Source organism: Bos taurus, chromosome 6, assembly GCF_002263795.3.
Source record: "Bos taurus isolate L1 Dominette 01449 registration number 42190680 breed Hereford chromosome 6, ARS-UCD2.0, whole genome shotgun sequence".
In the NCBI taxonomy this organism is placed as follows: domain Eukaryota; kingdom Metazoa; phylum Chordata; class Mammalia; order Artiodactyla; family Bovidae; genus Bos; species Bos taurus.
Window position 1 is genome coordinate 106,380,211 of NC_037333.1, and position 8,149 is coordinate 106,388,359.

Here is an 8,149-nt window from a genome sequence, read left to right on the forward strand (position 1 = left end):
GAGTCTCAAAATTAGCATCATTTTAAAATTAGTTGAGCTATCTTTCCACTTTTATGTCTCCACATTTGGGTTTCCTTTAAAAGGATTCAGTACATGCAATTTTTAATGTCCATTCTTTCCTAGAAGTCCCCTGCTGGTTCTGTATTCCTTTTTATCTTGTGATCCATTCTGTGATTAGTCTGGTAGTTAATGATGCCATCTGAAAGTGCTGGTATGGGACATGAGATTTCTTTTCATAGCACCTCATCAGGAGTTGAGGACAAGTCTACAGGGAAGAAATTAATTATCTCTGCAGCCAATGCCACTAAAAAAAAAAAAAGAAAAGAAAAGAAATATCTTTAGGAAGAGTATTTAATTTCTTATCTTGGTAAATTATGGGAAACCCTTCACAGGTAGTGAATCAGCTGAGCTGGGTGGTAGAAATGACTGATAACTTCTTTTTGATTTTTTTAAAAATTAATTTTTATTGTAGTATAGTTGATTTACAATGTTGTGTTAGTTTCTGCCATACAGCAAAGTAAATCAGTTGTACATATACACATATCCACTCTATTTTAGATTCTATTCCCATATATGTCATTATGGAGTATTGAATGGAGTGCTCTGTGCTATACAAGAATACATGCATGCTCAGTCACTCAGTCATGTCCTATTCTTTGTGACCCCATGGACCATAACCTGACAGGCTCCTCTGTCCATGGGATGCTCCAGGAATATACTGGAGTGGTTTGTCCTTCCCTCCTCCAGGGGATCTTCCCAACCCAGGGATCAAACTTGAGTCTCCTACATTGGCAGGCAAATTCTTTTACCACTGAGCCACCTAGGAAGCCCTGCTGTACATTAAGTTCTTATTAATCATCTATTTTATATAATAGTGTGTATCGGTGCAGGCACTATGGAAAACAGTGTGGAAGTTCCTTATAAAATTAAAACTAGAGCTACCATATGATCGACAATCCCACTCCTGGGCATAGACTAGGTGTGTGTTAGTTGTTCAGTCGTATCTGACTCTTTGTGACCCTATGGGCTGTAGCCTGCCACGCTCCTCCGTCCCTGGGGTTCTCCGGGCAAGAACACTGGAGTGGGTTGCCATGCCCTCCTCCAGGGGATCTTCCCAACCCAGGGATTGAACCCTCATCTCATGCTCTCCTGCATTGGCAGGTGGGTTCTTTATCACTAGCACCACCTAGGAAGCCCATGAAAGGCCAAGTATTCTGTATATTATTAGTAGTTTCCTATAGCTGCATAGCTGAATACTGCAGACTGAGCTGCTTCAACAAGAAGGATGCGTGCTCTCAGTCCTGGAAACCAGACGTCTGCGAGCTGGCATGGGCAGGTTGTTTCCTTCTGTGGCCTGTCTCCTCGGTTTATCAGTGGGTGGTTCCTCCCCGTACTCAAATGGTCTTTATTCTGTGTGTGTCTAGGTCCTAATCTACTCTTCTTATATAGGCGCACTAGCAAAATTGGATTAGGACTCACCCGTAAGACCTTGTTTTAACGTAATCACCTTTTTTCCAAACATGTTTCCAAATATAGTCACACTTAAAGAAATTGAAGCTTAGGACTTCAGCATATGGACCTGGAGGAAGTCACAGTTCCGTGTGGAACATTCTTGTGATACTGTGACCTTGAAGACTCATAGCACACTGGAATATATTAGAGGTTCTGATCAATCTGGTTGCAAATATATTATTTATCTTTGTCTCTAGCAAACTTATTTGATTATTTTTCATAACATTCATTAAAATTTCATGGGAAAGATGTTGCAAGGAATAAAATGTTTGAGAAATAACTGCCATCCTGTCCAGACACGCTAGACTCAGATCACTTGGAGTCATGTTATATTCATTCTGATTCTCGATTGAGGAATTTAGTTTACAACAGTTTTATAGCAAGTAAAATCAAAAGCTAACATCTTTGAAAGGAAAAGTAAATATGTCTACATCACCAAATGAGAGCTTATGTAGGGAACTAGAGATTATCATATTAAGTGAAGGAAGTCAGACAGAGAAAGATAAATATCATGTGATACTGCTTATATTTGGAATCTAAAAAATGATACAAATGAACTTATTTCCAAAACAGACATAGACTAACAGACAGAAAATAAACTTATGGTTACCAAAGGGAATATCAGGAGTGGTAAGGAGAAATAATTTATGAGTTTTGGATTAATATATATATACTACTGTATATAAAATGGGCTTCCAGGTGGCTCAGTGGTAAAGAATTCGCCTGCAATGCAGGAGATGCAGGAGACATGGGTTCAACATCTGGGTCATGAAGATCCGCTGGAAAAGGGAATGGCAATCTACTCCAGTATTCTTGCCTGGAAAATCCCATTGGCAGAAGAGCCTGGAGGGCTACAATCATGGGGCTTGCAAAGAGTTGGACATGACTGAGTGACAGCGTGCACGTATATAAAATAAATATACCCACCGTTTAGAACAAGGAACTATATTCAATATCTTGCAATAACCTATAATGGAAAAGAATCTGAAAAATATACGTGTGTGTATATATACATATATATATATATATATATATATATATATAACATATATAATTGAATCACTGTTGTACATTTGAAACTAACACAGCATTGTAAATTAACTCTACTTCAATTAAAAAAAAAAAAAAGAGCTGCAAATTAAATGTGACTTTTTACCCTGGAATTTGACCTTATCTCTTTCTCTTAAAATCACATCCCATCTGCCAGACAATTCTAAACATGACCACTTTTTGCCACTGTCCTAGCTCTTATCCTGGTCCAAACCTTTCTAATCGGTGTCTCTGCTTCCACCCTTCTATCCCTTCCATTGGTTCTCAGAAGAGAACCCAGGGTGTGCCTGCTAAAGGCAGCCAGATTCTATACCCCCAACTAGTTACCCATCCAAGGATTTCCTGCTTGCCTGCAATAGGAGCCAAAGTCCTTACTATGGTCCTGGTGGTTCTGCATTCTCTGTCCACACTGACCTCTCGGCTCTATTTCCTATACTGTATTGTGGTGATTATTGTTCAGTAACTTAGTGTTGTTCAACTCTTTGTGATCCCACGGGCTGCAGAATACCAGGCTTCCCTGTTTATCACCAACTTGCAGAGCTTGCTCAAACTCATGTCCATCGAGTCAGTAATGCCATCCAATCATCTCATGCTCTGTTGCCCCTTTTTCCTCTTGACCTCAATCTTTTTCAACATCAGAGTGTTTTCCAAAGAGTCGGATCTTCACATCAGGTGGCCAGTGTATTGAAGGTTCGGCTTCAGCCCTTGCTCCAATATCCGAAGTAGCAGACTCCTGTCTGTGCGCTTGGATCTCAGGACTTTGCATGTGCTTCCTCTCTGGCAGGAACAGTGCTCTCCAGATACCTGTAAAGTTGGGTTCCTCACATCCTACAGGTACAGTAAGTTCCTGACACAGGAACCCTCAAGTTGCGAACTTTCAAAGATGGGAACCTGCAGCTTGTTCCAGCAAGGAACCAGAGCCTGTGCCATCCACCTCAGGCGTGAGTGAAACTGTCACCTGCCCTCCGTCTCCTATTTCTGATGATCATTCAGCTCTATCATCTCCCACCTCCTCACCCTCCTTCTTGCTGGTCCACTCCATCACACCCGCCATGGGCCAGCTGCTGTATTGCACCTCCGTGCTTTTGAGGGATTGTACTGTAAGACTTAAAATCTCTTTTATTTTTTGTGTTTATTTGATTTTTATGTATTATTTGTGTGAAATGTATTATCATTCAGTTCAGTTCAGTTGCTCAGTCGTGTCCGACTCTTTGTGACCCCATGAACCGCAGCACGCCAGGCCTCCCTGTCCATCACCAACTCTGGGAGTTCACCCAGACTCAGGTCCATTGAGTCAGTGATGCCATCCAGCCATCTCATCCTCTGTCGTCCCCTTCTCCTCTTGCCCCCAATCCCTCCCAGCATCAGAGTCTTTTCCAATGAGTCAACTCTTCACATGAGGTGGCCAAAGTACTGGAGTTTCAGCTTTAGCATCATTCCTTCCAAAGAACACCCAGGACTGATCTCCTTTAGGATGGACTGGTTAGATCTCCTTGCAGTCCAAGGGACTCTCAAGAGTCTTCTCCAACACCACAGTTCAAAAGCATCAGTTCTTTGGTGCTCAGCTTTCTTCACAGTCCAACTCTCACATCCACACATGACCACTGGAAAAACCATAGCCTTCACTAGACAGACCTTTGTTGGCAAAGTAATACATCTGCTTTTCAATATGCTATCTAGGTTGGTCATAACTTTCCTTCCAAGGAGTAAGTGTCTTTTAATTTCACAGCTGCAATCACCATATGCAGTGGTTTTGGAGCCCCAAAAAATGAAGTCTGACACTGCTTCCCCATCTATTTGCCATGAAGTGATGGGACCAGATGCCATGATCTTCGTTGTCTGAATGTTGAGCTTTAAGCCAACTTTTTCACTCTCCTCTTTCACTTTCATCAAGAGGTTTTTTAGTTCCTCTTCACTTTCTGCCATAAGGGTGGTGTCATCTGCATATCTGAGGGTATTGATATTTCTCCTGGCAATCTTGATTCCAGCTTGTGCTTCTTCCAGCCCAGCGTTTCTCATGATGTACTCTGCATAGAAGTTAAATAAGCAGGGTGACAATATACAGCCTTGACGTACTCCTTTTCCTATTTGGAACCAGTCTGTTGTTCCATGTCCAGTTCTAACTGTTGCTTCCTGACCTGCATATAGGTTTCTCAAGAGGCAGGTCAGGTGGTCTGGTATTCCCATCTCTTTCAGAATTGTCCACAGTTTATTGTGATCCACACAGTCAAAGGCTTTGGCATAGTATTACAGTACAGTATTATAGAGCTGATTGTGTTAGTTGGGTACCTAGGCTAACTGCTAAACTTATGAACAAATTGGACTTATGAATGTGCTGTCAGAAAGGAACTTGTTGGTATGTTAGGGTATTACTCTATTTAAATATCACCTCAGAGATGCCTCTGGTGACACAGATGTAAAACTTCAGTTTTATCCCTTCTTTCTGAATTGCTTTTTTTCAATGTAAGTTCACAAAGCCTTATTTGTTTTCTCCATGGCTGTCTCCCCAGGACCTAGAACAATCATCAGCATGCAGCTAGCACTCAATAAGTTTCTCTTGAGAGAACACATTAGTTTGGTTTGTATCACAAAGCTCCTTTCCATTCTATTTGTTACACTGTTTATCACTCCGTTGAGCTTCCCTGGTGGTTCAGGGGGTAAAGCGTCTGCCTCCAATGCAGGAGACCCAGGTTCGATCCCTGGGTCAGGAAGCTTCCCTGGAGAAGGAAATGGCAACCCACTCCAGTATTCTTGCCTGGAGAATCCCATGGACAGAGGAGCCTGGTAGGCTACAGTCCATGGGGTCACGAAGAGTCAGACATGACTGAGTGACTTCACTTTCACTTTCATTCACTTTATCACTCTGTTTTACTACCCACTCATTCATTCACTCGCAACAAATGAGCATTTATTATCACATCTATTATCACCACAAGTGAGTATCAGATACTCCAGTTCTATAGTAGTGAATAAAACAGACAAATCCTAAATGGAGTTTATTGCCAAATAAATTGAAATATATAGAGCATTCTTAGTTTCTCTTTGAAAATTGTTTCCTACACAAATAGCACTTAATTTTTGTCTCAAATAAAATACAGCTAATATTGAGAGGGTATAACCTCCTTGCCCTGAAATTTTCTGGGCACTTACCTGCATTCTTCAATTTAATCATCTCAAAAACCTGTGAAACCTGTAATATTGTGGTCTCAATTAATAGATGAAAAGTCTGAGGCAAAAAAAAAAACATAGAAATCTGCCCATAGTTTGTCAGATGTCATATGTGGTCAGTTCAGTTCAGTAGCTCAGTTATGTCCAACTCCTTGTGACCCCATGGACTGCAGTACACCAGGCTTCCCTGTCCATCACTAACCCTCAGAGTTTGCTCAAACTCATGTCCATTGAGTGAGTGATGCCATCCAACCATCTCATCCTCTGTTGTCCCCTTCTCCTTCTGCCTTCAATCTGAGCGATAAGAAACAATGGTAAAAAGATAGGCGGGGACCATGGTACAGATCTTTGTAATCATGGACAAGGAGTGTGGGTTTTACTCAAAGTGTCAGTAATGTATTTTAGTGGAGAAGCAGCAAAAGCAAGGGAACAATTAGAAAACCATTGGAATTATCCACTAGAGACATAAAAATGTCCTGGTCTAGAATGGAAGCTGTAGAGATAGGGACAAGATATAAGGGATGTGTTTGAAAAGTTAATCTATAGGATTTGCTGAGAGGATGCATGTTGGGGCTTAGGGAATCAGGAGGACTCAAGAGAAGCTCCTAGGCTTGAGATTTGGGTTTACTGAGTAACTGGTGGTGTCTTTCCTATGATGAGGAAGATTGGAGTAGTGAAGGTATGGGGGAGGGTAGAGAGAAACCTGGGCTTTCCAAGTGGTGATAGTGGTGAAGAACATGCCTGCCAATGCAGGAGACATAAGAGCTGCGGGTTCGATCCCTGGGTTGGGCAGATCCCCTGGAGAAGGGCATGGCAACCCTTTCTAGTGATCTTGCCTGGAGAACCCCATGGACAGAGGAGCTTGGTGGGCCATAGTCCATAGAGTCAAAAAGAGTCAGACACAACTGAAGTGACTTAGCACGCACACATGCAGAGAGAGAAATCTAGAGTTCATTCTGGGGCTTCAGTTCAGTTCAGTTGCTCAGTCATGTCTGACTCTTTAGAACCCCATGGTTTGGCACACCAGGCTTCCCTATCCATCACCAACTCCTGGAGCTTGCTCAACCTCATGTGCGAGTCAGTGATGCCATCCAATCATCTCATCCTCTGTTTTCCCCTTCTCCTCCTGCCTTCAATTTCCCATCATCAGGATATTATCTAAAGAGTCAGTTCTTCGCATCAGGTGGCCAAAGTACTGGATCTTCAGCTTCAGCATCAGTCCTTTCAATGAATATTCAGAACTGACTGTGAAATACCCACTAGCGAGCTGTGTTGAATGGAGCCGTCTGACCCTCCCAATGAGCCTCTTTATTTCCATCCGACTCTGCCTCCTGGCTGATGCCTCTGTGACTGTCTTGTCCTCTGTCTTCCAGTTGTTTTTATCCAATAGAAAGCTCCAGAATCAGACAGCGGAAGGAGAGTGAAAGCAGGGTATGCAGGGCCCGGCTCCTTACCGACACATCCTGCAGGGGCAGACTCTGTCCTATTCCGAAGGCCTGAGCTCCTGCCGGTGGTCCCATCCCCAGCCACTCCCTGCATCACTGCATGGAGCCCCTCAGTTCTCCTCTTAATCTCTCAGGCCTGTAATGTAAGTCTGACCAAGTCATTTGGTGGTTTTCCCGAACCCTGCCTATGTCTTTGTTTTTTATTTAAAAAAAAAAAAAGGCTTAAGTAACCTGAACTGTAATTTGCTTGGTAATCATACACCACCTCTTTGCTGCCAGGCACCTAAGTGAAACGAGTAAACTGGAAAGACCAACAGACGCTCAGAGGATGGGGAGTTAGAGCAGAAGGGGTGGCTTGGAGTTCAAGGTTGGAGGGTCATGTGTCTATAAAGGTTGCTATAGGGGTTCGCTCAACCTGGAAAATTTTTCCTGAACTCTTACCAGCCCCTTGTAACAGAGCTCAGTGCTTTATATCTGGCCAGGCACACAGGCTTCCTCCCTCTCTTGTCTCTCCCTCAGTTCCTCTTACAAAGGCAATGCCAAGCTATTAGCAGCAGTCCCCTTCCATCTGCCATTTCAAGTTTTCGCAAGTCATTATCTCCTTAATTTGCTCCCCAGGATGCTAGCTGACAAACAAGTAGCACTCAGCAAATAGGATGGAGCCATGCTTTTGTCTGCTTTCTCCTTTGAAATGTATTTTTCTTCTTGAGGGCAATGGTTGTATTGACAAATATTGCATTTGGGATAAAGAATGTGCATCAGATTCATCAAGGATTCTGTTAGGATTCTGTTACAGCTCCATGGGTGAGGTCAGTTACCCAGCAAAGCACAATGATGGATTTGGTTTCAACAGACCAAGTGTTCAGATTCAAGTGGGAGCTGGCAGGCAGGCAATTAACGTTTTACACAGAGGTATTGGGGGTATTAATAACACACTGAATAATAAAAGGCAACCAGAAATCGCCAGTGTTCTT

General features: G+C 42.7%; 1 non-coding gene across 1 annotated transcript; it reads left to right on the top strand.

Annotated features, from left to right (window-relative positions):
• The first annotated feature begins 5,201 nt into the window (after positions 1-5,201).
• TRNAW-CCA (transfer RNA tryptophan (anticodon CCA)) lies at positions 5,202-5,274 on the top strand. The gene has a single exon. It is a non-coding gene; the product is annotated as a tRNA-Trp (tRNA).
• Positions 5,275-8,149: the final 2,875 nt, after the last annotated feature.